General features: G+C 42.1%; 1 pseudogene; it reads left to right on the forward strand.

The window, feature by feature from the left end:
- The first annotated feature begins 569 nt into the window (after positions 1-569).
- The window catches only part of LOC135212208 (C-type mannose receptor 2-like), a 91646-nt pseudogene continuing 78169 nt past the window's right edge, over positions 570-14046 (forward strand).

Genomic DNA, 14046 nt, shown 5'->3' on the forward strand with positions numbered 1-14046 from the left:
AGTGCAAGGAGTTTAACACTGAGGCCGATCTAGTCAGCATTCACAGCTATCCCGAGGATTTGTACTTCGATCGTAAGGACTCGCTCTACAATTTGCAAACAAATTCTTACATAACACACATAAGCTCTAAAAATCATAGAAGACGCAAGTGATGAGTATCATTGAAAACGACAGGGATTAACATTCAGAAGATCTGTACCAAGGGCTTTCGTATTGTTTATTTACGCTAAGTTGACCTTCTGACTCTTATTTTCCTATGGTTTTCGCTTGTGTGTGTATATATATATATATATATATATATATATATATATATATATATATATATATATATATATATATATATATATATATATATACATATATTGTATACTCTGTTCACTTGCATGTACGCAAGTCGAAGTCATCTTTCACAAAACTCTTCCTTCCTGTCAGAGCAACTCACACGAAGCAGTGATGGGACATGGATTGGTTTAGTGTACGATAACGAGAGCCAATCATGGTCATAGACCGATGGTCAGGTTAATGATTAATACCAACTGGAACGCAAGGCGAACCCAATTTCTTAGAGGATGGAATGGTGCGCCGAAGTCATTGACAACCTCATGGACAGTTCTCACGGGAAATGGAATAACCTCGCCTGCTCCGAAGCTAGAGCCTACGGATGTGAATTCTTCCCAAGTGAGTCTTTTATAAAAAAAAAAATATTTGAAGATTACAAAGAACCAACGTCGTGTCATGCCACTCAGATGACGCGGGTTCGTGTTTCCCCATGGACTAGGAAAAATCAATGTCTTCTGTATCATGATCAGTTATTGTTGCAGTGTGGGATTTGCGGGAGGAGGTTGAAACCAACATTCTTTGGAAGCTTGAATTTTCTAGTATGGCCCCATTGGGGTTGTTCCATGTGCATAGGTTTCATCTACTGAAATAATAAAATAATAATTACGTTCCATAAGTTAAAGTTTTCTTAATTTTATTTGACTTTCTTTGTAATCCATTTACATTTATACCATTTTATTTCATCATAGGTCACACAACTGGTTGCGAACAAGACTGGAAAAGGTTTGGGGATTACTGCTACTGGCACTCGAAAACCTGGAGCATACGCTACTCCGATAGCTTTGAAGGCGCCATAGCATCCTGCCAAGCAAAAGAAGCACATCTGGCTTCAATCCACTCTGACGAGGAAAATGACTTCATTTACTCCATGATCCAGTGTAAGTTATCTTCATTTTTTGTCTTATTTAAAACTATGTACATATACCGTCGAGACACAGATAATGTTACGTATATAGGGCCTTGAGAGAGGCTAGATACGTAAACGGAAGTAATTTAGGGATTTCAAGAGGGAATTTGCTAAACTTACCGTAAGCTGAAAGTTATTATTAAGTTCTTTAGAGGGAAGGTCGCCAGAAACTCAGCTGCGTTACTTAACAACTATTTATTACTAAAGGCCCGTGCTGGGCTGGAGAAAAAGTAAATGATGGCTCCGTTGAGCTGTTATAGCTGGTTTTCATAAACTTGGGTAATGCACACTTGCGGGCAGAGACGTCACGTGACTCATGGAATCTGGAAAAGAATCCCAGATTAAACGAGATAAAAGGAAAAATGACTTCTTGCTTTGATTAAGGCTGATTAATTCTCTAACATTGGGGAAGGTAAACTCGAATGGTTCATGAGGTATGCACGAAAGCTTGGTCTTTAACAAGTCACAAAGGGGAGCACGTGGCCCGATGGGGACAAAGGGCTTTTGATGTAGAAGGGGTAAAAATGAGAATTGAAAATGAATTTAGCAAGAGTCGTATGGTAGTAAAAGGTGCTGGGTTGAAGTTTACACTTTCAGACGTACCTTTATGCAATATTTAGTGTATCCTTGTAGAAGAATGCGGCCTGACCTCTGTTCAGGTCTGGGGTTCGTGTCCACCAGTACGTCGTTGGGTAGGCCTAATTTTTGGGAGGCTGGCAATTTGACCTCTGTCCGAGATCACGTCTCGCAGCCGACTGAGAGCGATACTGGTTGTTTTCGAATCACGGGGCTTCCAAAAACCGCCTCGAGCATTTGCCTGAAAGGTGGTAAACACAACGCCAGCAAATTGGGAAGGAAATAGGTCTTATTGTAGAAGTCCCCTAAAATCCATCTCGAAGCCTAGCTACTCTTGTGACTTGCCTCTCTTACCCTAAGCTTCCGTCAGACCGGAAATATCATTCCTACGACATACCCACTCTCCCAACAACAGTCGCTTCAGGAGAAGGCATGGCTGCTACTTTTATAATTAATTATAACTAAAACTCTGCTGGGAAGGCGAGGCATTCTATAGACGTAGCAGCTCCCCTGTTAAGAAGGCATTCACTCCCTTTCGGGCGTGAAGGTCTTGGCTTAAATAAGTTGATCGCCTCGACTACCCAGTTCTCCTACTCTAACTTGAAGTTTTTTGAGCAGCGATACGGCTGACTACAGTGGCCTACCTAACGTATAGGCGGAGATGCTAAGTGTACTACTTCTTAATGGAGTAATGTAGTCTAGCCTAAGTACTAACTACGGGTTGTCTTGTGACGACAGTCTACTCTAAAACCCCTAGATAAGGTTACTTGAAGATTCTACTTTCTACTAACGTAATGCCCTGGTACTAAATCATTAGCCTAACCTACTCAATACAGTTAAATGGAGACGCAATCATTCCAGAAGTGTGGTACGCACAGCAGTAGTTCAGCGACGGAATTGTTAAAATACATAATGAGAGGTAATGATGCTTGGGATGATGAGTGGTTAATGACCAGGAGGGAAATGCAATGAGGTAATTATATTTAAATGAGGGTTAGTATTACAATGGCTAGGGGTTAGAGGGTTAGTGCTACTGGCAGGGATCGGGCTGGCTACCTTCTCTGGGTAGGTGCCAGGATCATTCTGCAAATGAATGCGACACTGTACCTCGGGCACAGGTGTCAAGGAGAGCATGTGGCTCTTTTGTTAGTATGTTAATGACGTCCCCTTCTCTTCTTCTTCTTATTCCTCCAGGACCTGGCTATACCAGTCCTTGGAGTAGACGGAGGCACCGACTCTGGGGAAAGGCCAGAAACGCCGGCAGGAGCTGAGGCAGCGGTAGCCTGAAAGATTTCAGGGGAACACCCTACTTCGGTCTCTGTAGCAACCGTCGTAGAGGTGGAACCTACTGCAGGGGAGGCCCTCACTCTGGCTGCTGCGACAACCGTCGTGGGGGAAAACTCCAGGCTGACTCCTGGTCGGGCAGTTCCTGGTTTTCCAGAGGAGGTACAAAGGTAAGGTCTGCCGGAGGTTCATCCTCGGGGGCGACAGAGGTAAGGATGAAGAAGAAGGAACTAGTGATTGGCCATGGGCTGTGGTAGCTCCATGCCTGTTGGAGGATCTCCTGTAGAGGATCCTTGATAAGGTTAGGCGCCGGCGCTAGCTCGGGGCCAGGCGCAGAGGTCAAGTTCGGTGGTGGCTCTACGTCCAGGCTGGACGGAGCTTGGCACTGCTCAGTGCTGCCAAGTGGCACTGGCAGAGAGTTGAGGTCGACTGGACCTGTGACGGGTACTGGAGGTGCAATACCTCTCAGCGTGCCCTTGGAAATGGGAGACAGAGGCTCCTGTCTCTTTTGGAAGGCTAAGCCTTGTGGAAAATGGACAGTGTCCGCTGCTGGTAGTCGGCTAGGGCACCTAGGCCAATTCGTGGAGTGCCCTATTACGTTGCAGGTTTTGCAACGGAACTGTGAATGATCAATCTCCCTCCTTGGTAACGGGGGAGACTGTTGGTGGACGTACTTCCTGGAGGAAGTAGAATTTCGATGACTCCGTGCTTTGGAGTGATTTGACATGGGGTTAGGACCCCTAGGCTTCTTGAACGGGTGAGGGAGACTTCATGTCTTGCCCTAGGAGGAGGTCGTAACCTCTGGAATGTAGCTTGCAACTGCAAGGGTACAAATTCTGGAAAAATGAGGTCTGGTGACCCTCAATTGGACGGTCGGAAGGATCAGCTTGATATGGTTGATACCTTCGATGGTGATTAAATGACGTCTATCGACGTTTGCCCCTCGGGGGATTCGGTCTTCCCGTATCAGGGAGATTTGAGCGCCAGAGTCGTCGTAGGCTCTGACGTGGCTTGGCTTGATAATGGCTTTGGATGGGGTGCGACGGTTTATAGGGCCCTTAGCTGGGGGTCCTAGAGAAGAAGGATTGGTGACGGCCATTGCGATGGCAGGAATATTAAAATTTGCGAACCCTCCATAGTTGGCAGACATGTGACCCTTGCGGCCACAGTCTCGGCAGAACGTGTTTCCAGAACCTCTTCCGTGGCACTGGATGATAAGACCGAGATGGCCCCACAGGTTGCGAATCTGTGGAGTCACCAAGGCTGGCAGGGTGCTCTGGCACAGGTGAAACGTCCTCTGTTGGATCACCCTCGGAAACAAGTCCGGGTCAACTGGTGGGCTTACCTCTTCCGAAAGGGGAGGAGGTAGGCGGTAAAGTGGTAAGAGGCTGAGATGGTGCGGAAGAAACTTCGGGCTCTGACACTGGGTCAGGGCCAGGTTCGCAAATAGACAGGATGTCGGGGACATCGGAGGCACTAGCCTCTGAACCTAAAATTGAGGTGTGGTTATCTGGCATGCTGCAGGTGTCCGGTGCATCTGGTAGTGGGAGCTGCGTCCAGGGGAGATACGGCTTTAGTAGATCTCGGCCCAATATCACCTGATAAACATCATGAAATTGGTCAACTACGCCCAGGCGGCACAATGTGGTTTCCTGGTCTCCTGGTCCAGAAAGGGCATTTCCACATTCAGAAGGACCGAAGGAACAGAAATAAAGAGGTTTACCGTCAATCCATTCAAACTGAATTTCTCGTTCGTCTGGATTTTGGCACCCCTAGGCAATGCCTTTCTGGAATAAGGGAGACCTGGGCTTCGGTGTCGGCCATGACTTGTACCCACTGATAGGCCGTAGGAGACGTCATCAGGCAGGGCTACATGGTAGCCTTGGAGAAGTTCACCCTGGAAGCTCTCCTCCCAAGGTAGAGACCGACTGGGCACTGGTCGGAATCCACAGCATGCCCACGCACACAACAAGTGGTGCAGAACCTCCGCAACCACTTCTTACCGGGAGTCCAGCTCATGGTCTGGGGCTTGGAAACTAGCAGAGAGATTGCGTCATCTAGGAGAGCTAGCTCATGCTTTCTCTCTGCTTCTCTTTCTTTTCTCTCTGCTTCTCTTTCTTCCTTTCCCTGCTGGCGCGCAGCAGCCTGCTGCGTCTTTATCCACTGGTCAAGTGCTGGTCCAGTGTAACCAGCCTCCCTGCCCAAGAGTTATGAGGGCTCCGAGCTTCTCTAGCTCTCTGGCAAAGAAGTCACGGGAAGCAGGGGAAGACATTTCCTTAGGCTACAGTAGAGGCTCGGAAGAAAATGAAAATAATGGCCAGGAAAGGGTACTGAATGGAATAGGAGTGCCTTACTGTGGAAAGTGGCACTCACTTGGAAATGGGTTCTGCAATGGGGTGGTAATGAAAAGTGAAAAGTGACTGGGTGCTCGGTGGCACTTTGTGAATGGCACCTTCTGCTGAGGTGAAAAAACCGAATGAAGTGTGCTGTGTACGTCACACTTACGGGCGTTCCCAACTTGGGAGACGTTGGAATGGGCTACCTGTACGTCTGTACAGGTGCGCGGCACTTATGAGGAGGCGTTCCTTGGGTTGGTCCGAAGGATCACTGATCCTCGTACACGACATTAATGAATTGGGCGTTCCGTAAGGACGGACACGCAGGTTTGTCAGCACTTAGGGCTGGTATTGCGGGGCTTCGGGAGGCGTTCCCTTTGTTGAGGTGTTTCCGAAGGATCACTGACCCTTGTACATGGACACACTAGTTTACTTGGGCGTTCCGTAAGGACGGACACGCAGGTTTAATGGTCTACCTGTACGGCCTGTACAGGTGCAATGGCACTTATGGAGGCTGGAGCACTGGTATCGTGCTGGTGTGTCCCGGACACTACATGCAGTATACTTAAATATACTGAAGTGAAATGGCACTGCTCATGGCAGAGGGTAATAGTGGGGGAGAGAAAGTAAAAGGTGGGAGTACTTCAGCAGCCAGTCGATGGACAGTGTCAAGAATTAGTGGCACTGTGAAATGGTAAGACCTGACGTGCACTGGTGGTGGCCAGTCCTAAACTGGTAACGACTTCCCTGTCTGGAAGTAATGAATTTGCGTGGCACACTGTGCGAATTGGTGCTTGCGGTATACGCAAGTCTTTCGTGATAAAGAAAATGAAAAGACCACTCGGGCAACGACAGGTAATGGAAATTTCAGAAATGCTCAGTCCACTCGCTGAAGTACTCGATAAGTGAAGTAAATAAATGCTTGCAAACTGCAATGGACACATCGCGTACGTATCACGCTGTGTAAATGAAAGACACAAGAGACTAAAATAATGTTAATTCTGCATGCTATAATTAATGGTAAGATGTAGTACTCTTGGCTTTGTGAATACTGGGTTCTGGTTTTCTCGCTCTCTCTCTCTCTCTCGGAGAGGGTGAAAAATGATATATGAATGAACTCCCTTATATTTGAATTGAACTACTAATGTTCGTTTAATATGACGCAACTTGCGTTAAATGATTTACTTACGTTAACGTGAAACGAAAGAATTGCTTTTGATAACGTTTTATGAAAAATGATAACGCGCTCGCGGTGAACGATGTTTACGTTAATGTTAGCGGCTTGCGCTTATGAAATGATTTGCGTTTCGATATGAATTTTACAAAGACGCGTTTTACGTTAACAATTCTTGTAATTTACTCTACTTTTAAGATTTACGTTAACTTTACGTAAGGACAAGTGAAAAATGACGGTAAGGATTTTAAAACGATGTTAGCAAACAATTGTAAATGAGGTTACGTTAAGTGAAATGAAATTTTCGCTCAGCGCGCGAGTGAGCGATGCGAGGTGAAACACGTGAAGGAGCTGGGTAGCGCTGCTAGCGCGCAGCATGTCGTTCAAAACAGCTGATTCTCTGTAAATGCGAAGGCAATTTACAACACAAAATTCTACTTTCTTATTCAAGGCGAATTACGTTAATTTCTCTTGGCGAACGATAGATACTAGTACAGACATTGATATTATTTACGTTAAAACTTCGTGACTTACGTTACTTTGCTTAAATTGTTTAGATAATGTTGAAAGAGAAAACAAACATGGCTGCCAGCTGTGATGAGACGAAGGCTGGTTGAGACCGCGCAGGCGCGAGAGAGCGCGAAGCTGAATTAGCTGAGAGGTAAGCGGTTACCAACACTTGGAATGAAACTAAGTTAAAAATGAATACCCTAACATATCACAGACAAAAGAATTGTACACTTCTTTTGCCGTAACTATTAGTAAAACACTCCTAACTAGCTAGGCTTTCTCATACAGCAATAAACCCTGGCAAAGCACTTCCTAGTTTGATCTGGTCCTTTCTGGCATCTATCTGCACACGTGTTCGTGAGAGCTCCTACGAGGACAGCACAAATTGTTTGCTCGCCGCTAAAATAAAGCTCTGGCGCATTCGCCGTTACAATAATAAGATTTCTACCTACGCTCTTTTGACCACTTCAACAATAAAAATACTTAAACGTACCTTAAGCTAACATTGGTTATAGAATAATCATATTAATGAATGGAATACCTTACCGTGAGCCGTGTGTCTTCTTTCCCTGCAAGTGTGCTTGATTTACGCTTTGTAACATAGTTTCAGTTTTACGTTTTTACAACGGATTAACGCGATTTACAAGCTTTTTTGTTTTTAAAGCAAGCTAGGTTTCATATCCTGGCAAGGTCGCCAATGTTACGTAATATAGGGCCGGTTGAGAGAGGCTAGATACGTAAACGGAAGTAATTTAGGGATTTCAAGAGGGAATTGCTTAAACTTACCGTAAGCTGAAAGTTATTATTAAGTTCTTTAGAGGGAAGGTCGCCAGAAAACTCAGCTCGTTACTTAACAACTATTTATTTACTAAAAGGCCCGTGCTGGCTTGGAGAAAAAGTAAATGATGGCTCCGTTGATCTGTTATGCTGGTTTTCATAAACTTGGGGTAATCACACTTGCGGGGCAGAGACGGCACGTGACTCATGGAATCTGGAAAAGAATCCCAGACTAAACGAGATAAAAGGAAAAATGACTTCTTGCTTTGATTAAGGCTGATTAATTCTCTAACATTGGGAAGGTAAACTCGAATGGTTCACTGGGAGGTATGCACGAAAGCTTGGTCTTTAACAAGTCACAAAGGGAGCACGTGGCCCGATGGGGACAAAGGGCTTTGATGTAGAAGGGGTAAAAATGAGAATTGAAAATGAATTTAGCAAGAGTCGTATGGTAGTAAAAGTGCTGGGTTGAAGTTTACACTTTCAGACGTACCTTTATGCAATATTTAGTGTATCCTTGTATAAGAAGTGCGGCCTGACCTCTGTTCAGGTCTGGGTTCGTGTCCACCAGTACGTCGTGGGTAGGCCTAATTTTGGGAGGCTGGCAATTTGACCTCTGTCCGAGATCACGTCTCGCAGCCCGACTGAGAGCGATACTGGTTGTTTTCGAATCACGGGGCTTCCAAAAACCGCCTCGAGCATTGCCTGAAAGGTGGTAAACACAACGCCACAATTGGGAAGGAAAATAGGTCTTATTGTAGAAGTCCCTAAAATCCATCTCGAAGCCTAGCTACTCTTTGTGACTTGCCCTCTCTTACCCTAAGCTTCCGTCAGACCGGAATATCATTCCTACGACATACCCACTCTCCCAACAACAGTCGCTTCAGAAGGCATGGCTGCTACTTTTTATAATTAAATATAACTAAAACTCCTGTGGGAAGGCGAGGCGTTCTATAGACGTAGCAATATATATATATATATATATATTATAATATATATATATATAATATATATTATTATATATAGATATTTATATATATATATATATATATATATATATATATATTTACACACACATATATATATGTATATATATACACAGACACATGTGTGTATGTGTGTCTGCCAACTTCAGAAGTTGAACTATAAACTTAAAGTAGGAAAAGTTACTACAACTTTCATCTTTAACTGTTGATTTAAGAATGAGTCCCTTGCGCGAAAAGTTTTAAAACCTTTGCTGGCTGATTTACGAGCATAAACTCTCTTTCTGGATGCATATCTCTATTATCTATGTATCTATCTATCTTTATATATATATATATATATATATATATATATATATATATATATATAAGTATATATAGTACATGTATACCACACATACATACACATGTACACTCGGCAAGGAAAGTTAAGATACAGTTTTTTTTTAAATCTTCGGACATATATTGTTCAATAATGCCACAACCTGGCAACTCTTGAAAGGGGGCGGAGCTTCAAATCATAGCGTTTGTTGTTTTGCTTTCTAGATTTCCCATCAACTTTTGCACCATAAAGATACTGTTGAGGTCCTATAATCATTTATACTTTTAATGTAGAAACAGGCTCTATATTATTCGTTAATATTGCTTTGGTAACGTCAGTTCAAGGTAGAATATCGATCATCCTTTTTTTTTTAAAACCTACTGTGAAACCTTATTTATTAGTAATGTTTGACACTAAACTGATGTAAAATTCATACGTAATTAAAAGCCACGGGGATCAATGGGAGAGGAAAGGGTTTTAAAATTTTTCTGGGCAGTACTTGTGGAAATCGTGAGGACAATACAATAAAGAATGAAATATTATGATTATAGAGAGAGAGCGCGCAAGCATAGACCTATCGATAGAGATACTTAATTCTATATTTACTTTAAGAGATTAAGTGATAGTATTTTTCAACTGTTTCAAAAGAGAGAGAGAGAGAGAGAGAGAGAGAGAGAGAGAGAGAGAGAGAGAGAGAGAGAGCGCAACCATAGGCCTATCTTTTGGGAATACTTAATCATTATATTTACTTTGAGAGATTGAGTGATAATATTTTTTCAAATGTGTTTTAAAAAGTGGAGAGAGAGAGAGAGAGAGAGAGAGAGAGAGAGAGAGAGAGAGGAGAGAGAAGCAAAATCTGTTCATGTGAAAGCTTAGCCTATTTATAACTACTTAATTTCATTATATTTTCTTTCGGAGATTGAGTGGTTTTAAAATATATTATGTTTTTAAATTTAAAGTATGTCATTTTGGAAGTTATAGAGAAGAGAGGGAGAGAGAGAGAGAGAGGGAGAGAGAAGGGGAGAGGGAGAGAGAGAGAGAGAGAGAGAGAGAGTAAGAGAAAAAAACTGGTGGCGGAACTTGTGACGGGGAAAAAGGCAGAAGAAAAATATATGATTTAAGTATCTCTTAATCGATAGGCCTATGCTTGCGCGATTATGATATGACTGCCAAGATCGTGCTGCCCACTATGCTAGATAAAATTTGAAGGATCATAATAATCAAGTTAATTCTCTAAGAAATTCATACCCTAATCTTGATTACATTTGACAGTTGCCGTAGGTAGCATTCAAAGATTGTAAAAAGACGGGGAAAATTTTAGACACAGGGGTGTGGTCATTCTTGCATTCTTGATATAATTTTGTTTACTTTTGATAATCGGTTTCATCCACAAATCATTCACGAAAAAAGCTGTGTTAAGTAAAAATATTTATTACCACAAATAACTCAATATGCATTGCACAGGCAATTAAAGTTTTATATCGTGGGAGATCTTTCAGCCTCGCGGCAAAGAAATGCAGTCGTGTAGGGCTGTAGGCTACTACGAACTGCTTTGTAATGGGAGCATATAGCCAGAAAATCTTTGAGCTGACATGCTACTTTAACCTTGATTAAGATTTATGTTTAAAGACAGTAGCTTTGTAAACAACAACTAGCATTCGATCCATGTCAAACGTCAAAGTAATCAAGTGTGAAATCCGTTACGTTAGCCAGTATCCAGTGACTTGCGCTTTCCCGCTCTAAGTTCTAGGGCTCCTCCTCACATCATAGAAAACGCTCTTGCGGATGCAACTAGATTTGTTCAAACTACCTTAGCCGTCGCAACATTGACTGCCATTGGCGTCAGCTAACTTTAATCGCTTTGGAATACAAACATAAGTTTGTAGAAACTAAAATAATTGCATTCACCACTTACGATGAAGCAATATATCCCCGTTCATGAAGCAAAACGAGTAAATATTGTCGTCGTGATACATAGTACTAAAATCAGAAATTCACATTCTATCTACCAAGAATCTCTATGAACGAATCCATCTGAGAAATTCCAATTACTTCGGACATGTATCGTGTTTTTAAGTATCTGAACGGTTTTGCTTTGCAGTTTTAACTTATATGATATAATTTGCAGTATATTTTCATATTCTAGAGTAAATTTAGCGATATTATGTCTTTTCAGTAAAAACAAATAGGAAATTGGATGAACGAAAGCTAATGAAAACTGTATCTTCAGTTTTCTTGTCGAGTGTACATAAACACACGTATATAGATACCGAAGCCTATTTCGGCAAAATCTGACAAAAAGGCTGACCTGACAGACCATGCAGTATGTATGAGGAAATTCACAATCGTTCTTAAGGACCACAGACAGTAATTAGCGCACGTGCGACGGTGGTCCGCATATATTCCAATACTGATAAGCACACCATCGATACAGTGACCGCTAACGATTTCTTCCTTTCCAGATGATGACAGCGACGTCTGGATTGGGTTAAGTGACGAGGGACGTGGAGGGGGATACGAGTGGACGGATGGGACTCCCGTCTCTTTCACGAAATGGGGCGGGTTCAGTTACCTCCGTAAGTTATTCCATTGTGACTTCATGAATTAATAATAATAATAATAATAGTAGGGAAAAACTCTCTATCGCGAGAGTATGTTCTAAAGGGTCCACAATAATACAAAGTGTAAAGAGTCCGTGTATAATTTATAAGACTTTACAAAAAGCTTTCGAACCCTTCCCTGGGTTCATCTTCAGTCCAAATGAACAATTAATTACAACATGTACAGAGTAAATTTAAAAACAAGAGTCGTTGAAGATTGTTGACACCGGTCGTTAGCTCGTTAATGGACCAGGTAATGAAGAAAGAGGGCAGTTAACTCCAACTAGGTGATTTCCTCTCCTCTGTCAACCCCTTCTGGCTGCAATTCTGTTGGATCTCCTCAATGGTTGTTGCACGGACTCTTAACACTTTGTATTATTGTGGACCCTTTAGAACAAAATAATAATAATAATAATAATAATAATAATAATAATAATAATAATAATAATAATAATAATAATAATACGAAGAAGAAGTAGAAAAAACGACGAAGAAGAAATAGAACAATAACAAAACGGTACTAACATTATCGAAGAGGAATAAATGATTCCATCATTAATATATACCAACAACTGCTTTTGTCCATGCCAACGAAACCCGAGAGAAAAAGTATGAAACTGAAGAGAACACTTGTTAATAGGAGAAAATTGTTTGTTTACAACTTGTTTTAATAGTGGCAAAGAAAAAAAAACACGATTTGCTGCGAACTCGAGCAATTGAACAAGTTTTTTTTAAACCATCAAAGCAAAGGTAAACTTTACTGAAGCTTATACTAAAGTGTGTGTGTGTGTGTGTGTGTGTGTGTGTGTGTTTACAACAAGTAATAATGAAACCCGGTGTTTCCACGAAATGCAGCAAGGTATAAAAATGCTAAAAATTAAACTGACTTATGAACTCGAACTTTAATCCCTGACGGGAGGAGAACTTAACTGAACGCCTGTCAATCACACCTTGGAATAACAGAATCCATTTCAGACTTTCCAGTAAAATGAATTTTGAATTAATTACTCTCAGCATATATTTCAGTAGAACACCTGGCGATTTCATCAAATGATATTGTCAGCTTTTGGTAATGTCAGACAAACTAAAAACCTTAATGCCATACAATACAAGATTGCAAATCATCCAAAATAAAATCAATAATGAAAGAGAAGCAGGAAATTTAGTGACAATGAGATTTACACTGACAATGAAGTTAATGAAAACATTTCTAAGATCCCAACAGGTTCATGCTGAAGCGAAATCATAACTTAACATTTCAATGTTATTAGAGCAGAACATTTCAAGCCCTGATCAGGTTGGGAATCAAATTCATTCTATCTGTATTCGCGTAAGTAGCCATATGTTCATTTCACATCTCTCTTCCCCTGTCTCGTTTGTTCTTAGTTCTATTCCATCCTTCGAAGTGTGCCATGGTGCCGCACACCTCGAGAACAAGCGTCTGGAGCATAGCAGAGTGCGACCTCCAAAACTACTACGTTTGCAAGAAACCTGTTCAGGCAGAGCCAATCAATCCTGTAGACACCGGCTGCAAGGAAGTAAGTGATACTTTCCTCAGAGGCGCATTTCTATATAGTTACTCGAATGAATATATCATTCCATAATGGTCATCCCCACCTGACGATGTCCACCCTTTTCACCATCACAGGGAGATATCGCCTACAGGGGTTCGTGTTACCGCTTCTCGGAGGAGTCCGTTTCCTGGTACGATGCCCGGGATGCCTGTGCTGGTGAAAATGCCCACCTGGTTACTATTAATGACAGGTAAGAAACAAGTAAAACTTCGGCGCAATCGAGTTTTCTGTACAGTGAATAATGCTGTATGAGCCGCGGCCCATGAAAATTTCAGCTACGACCCGGTGGTGGCTTGTCTTATAGCGTTGCCAGACGTGCCATCATGGCTAACTGTAGCCTTAAATGAGATAAAAAATATTGAGGCTAGAAGGCTGCAATCTGCTATGTTTGATGATTGGAGAGTGGATGATCAACGTACCAATTTGCAGCCCTCTGGCCTCGGCATTTTTTAAGATCTGAGGGCGGACAGAAAAAGAGCTGACGGACAGACATATACCCATCTTAATAGTTTTCTTTTAGAGAAAACTAAAAATTAATTTGAACACATAATCACTAACAGGAAGCAAGGTCATAAGCTATACTCTTCACAAAATTCTCCACAAATAGCAACTGTGCGGATTAGTTTAAAGGAGAAATGGAAAATAAATTAAAATTCATCACCTA

Source organism: Macrobrachium nipponense, chromosome 40, assembly GCF_015104395.2.
Source record: "Macrobrachium nipponense isolate FS-2020 chromosome 40, ASM1510439v2, whole genome shotgun sequence".
In the NCBI taxonomy this organism is placed as follows: domain Eukaryota; kingdom Metazoa; phylum Arthropoda; class Malacostraca; order Decapoda; family Palaemonidae; genus Macrobrachium; species Macrobrachium nipponense.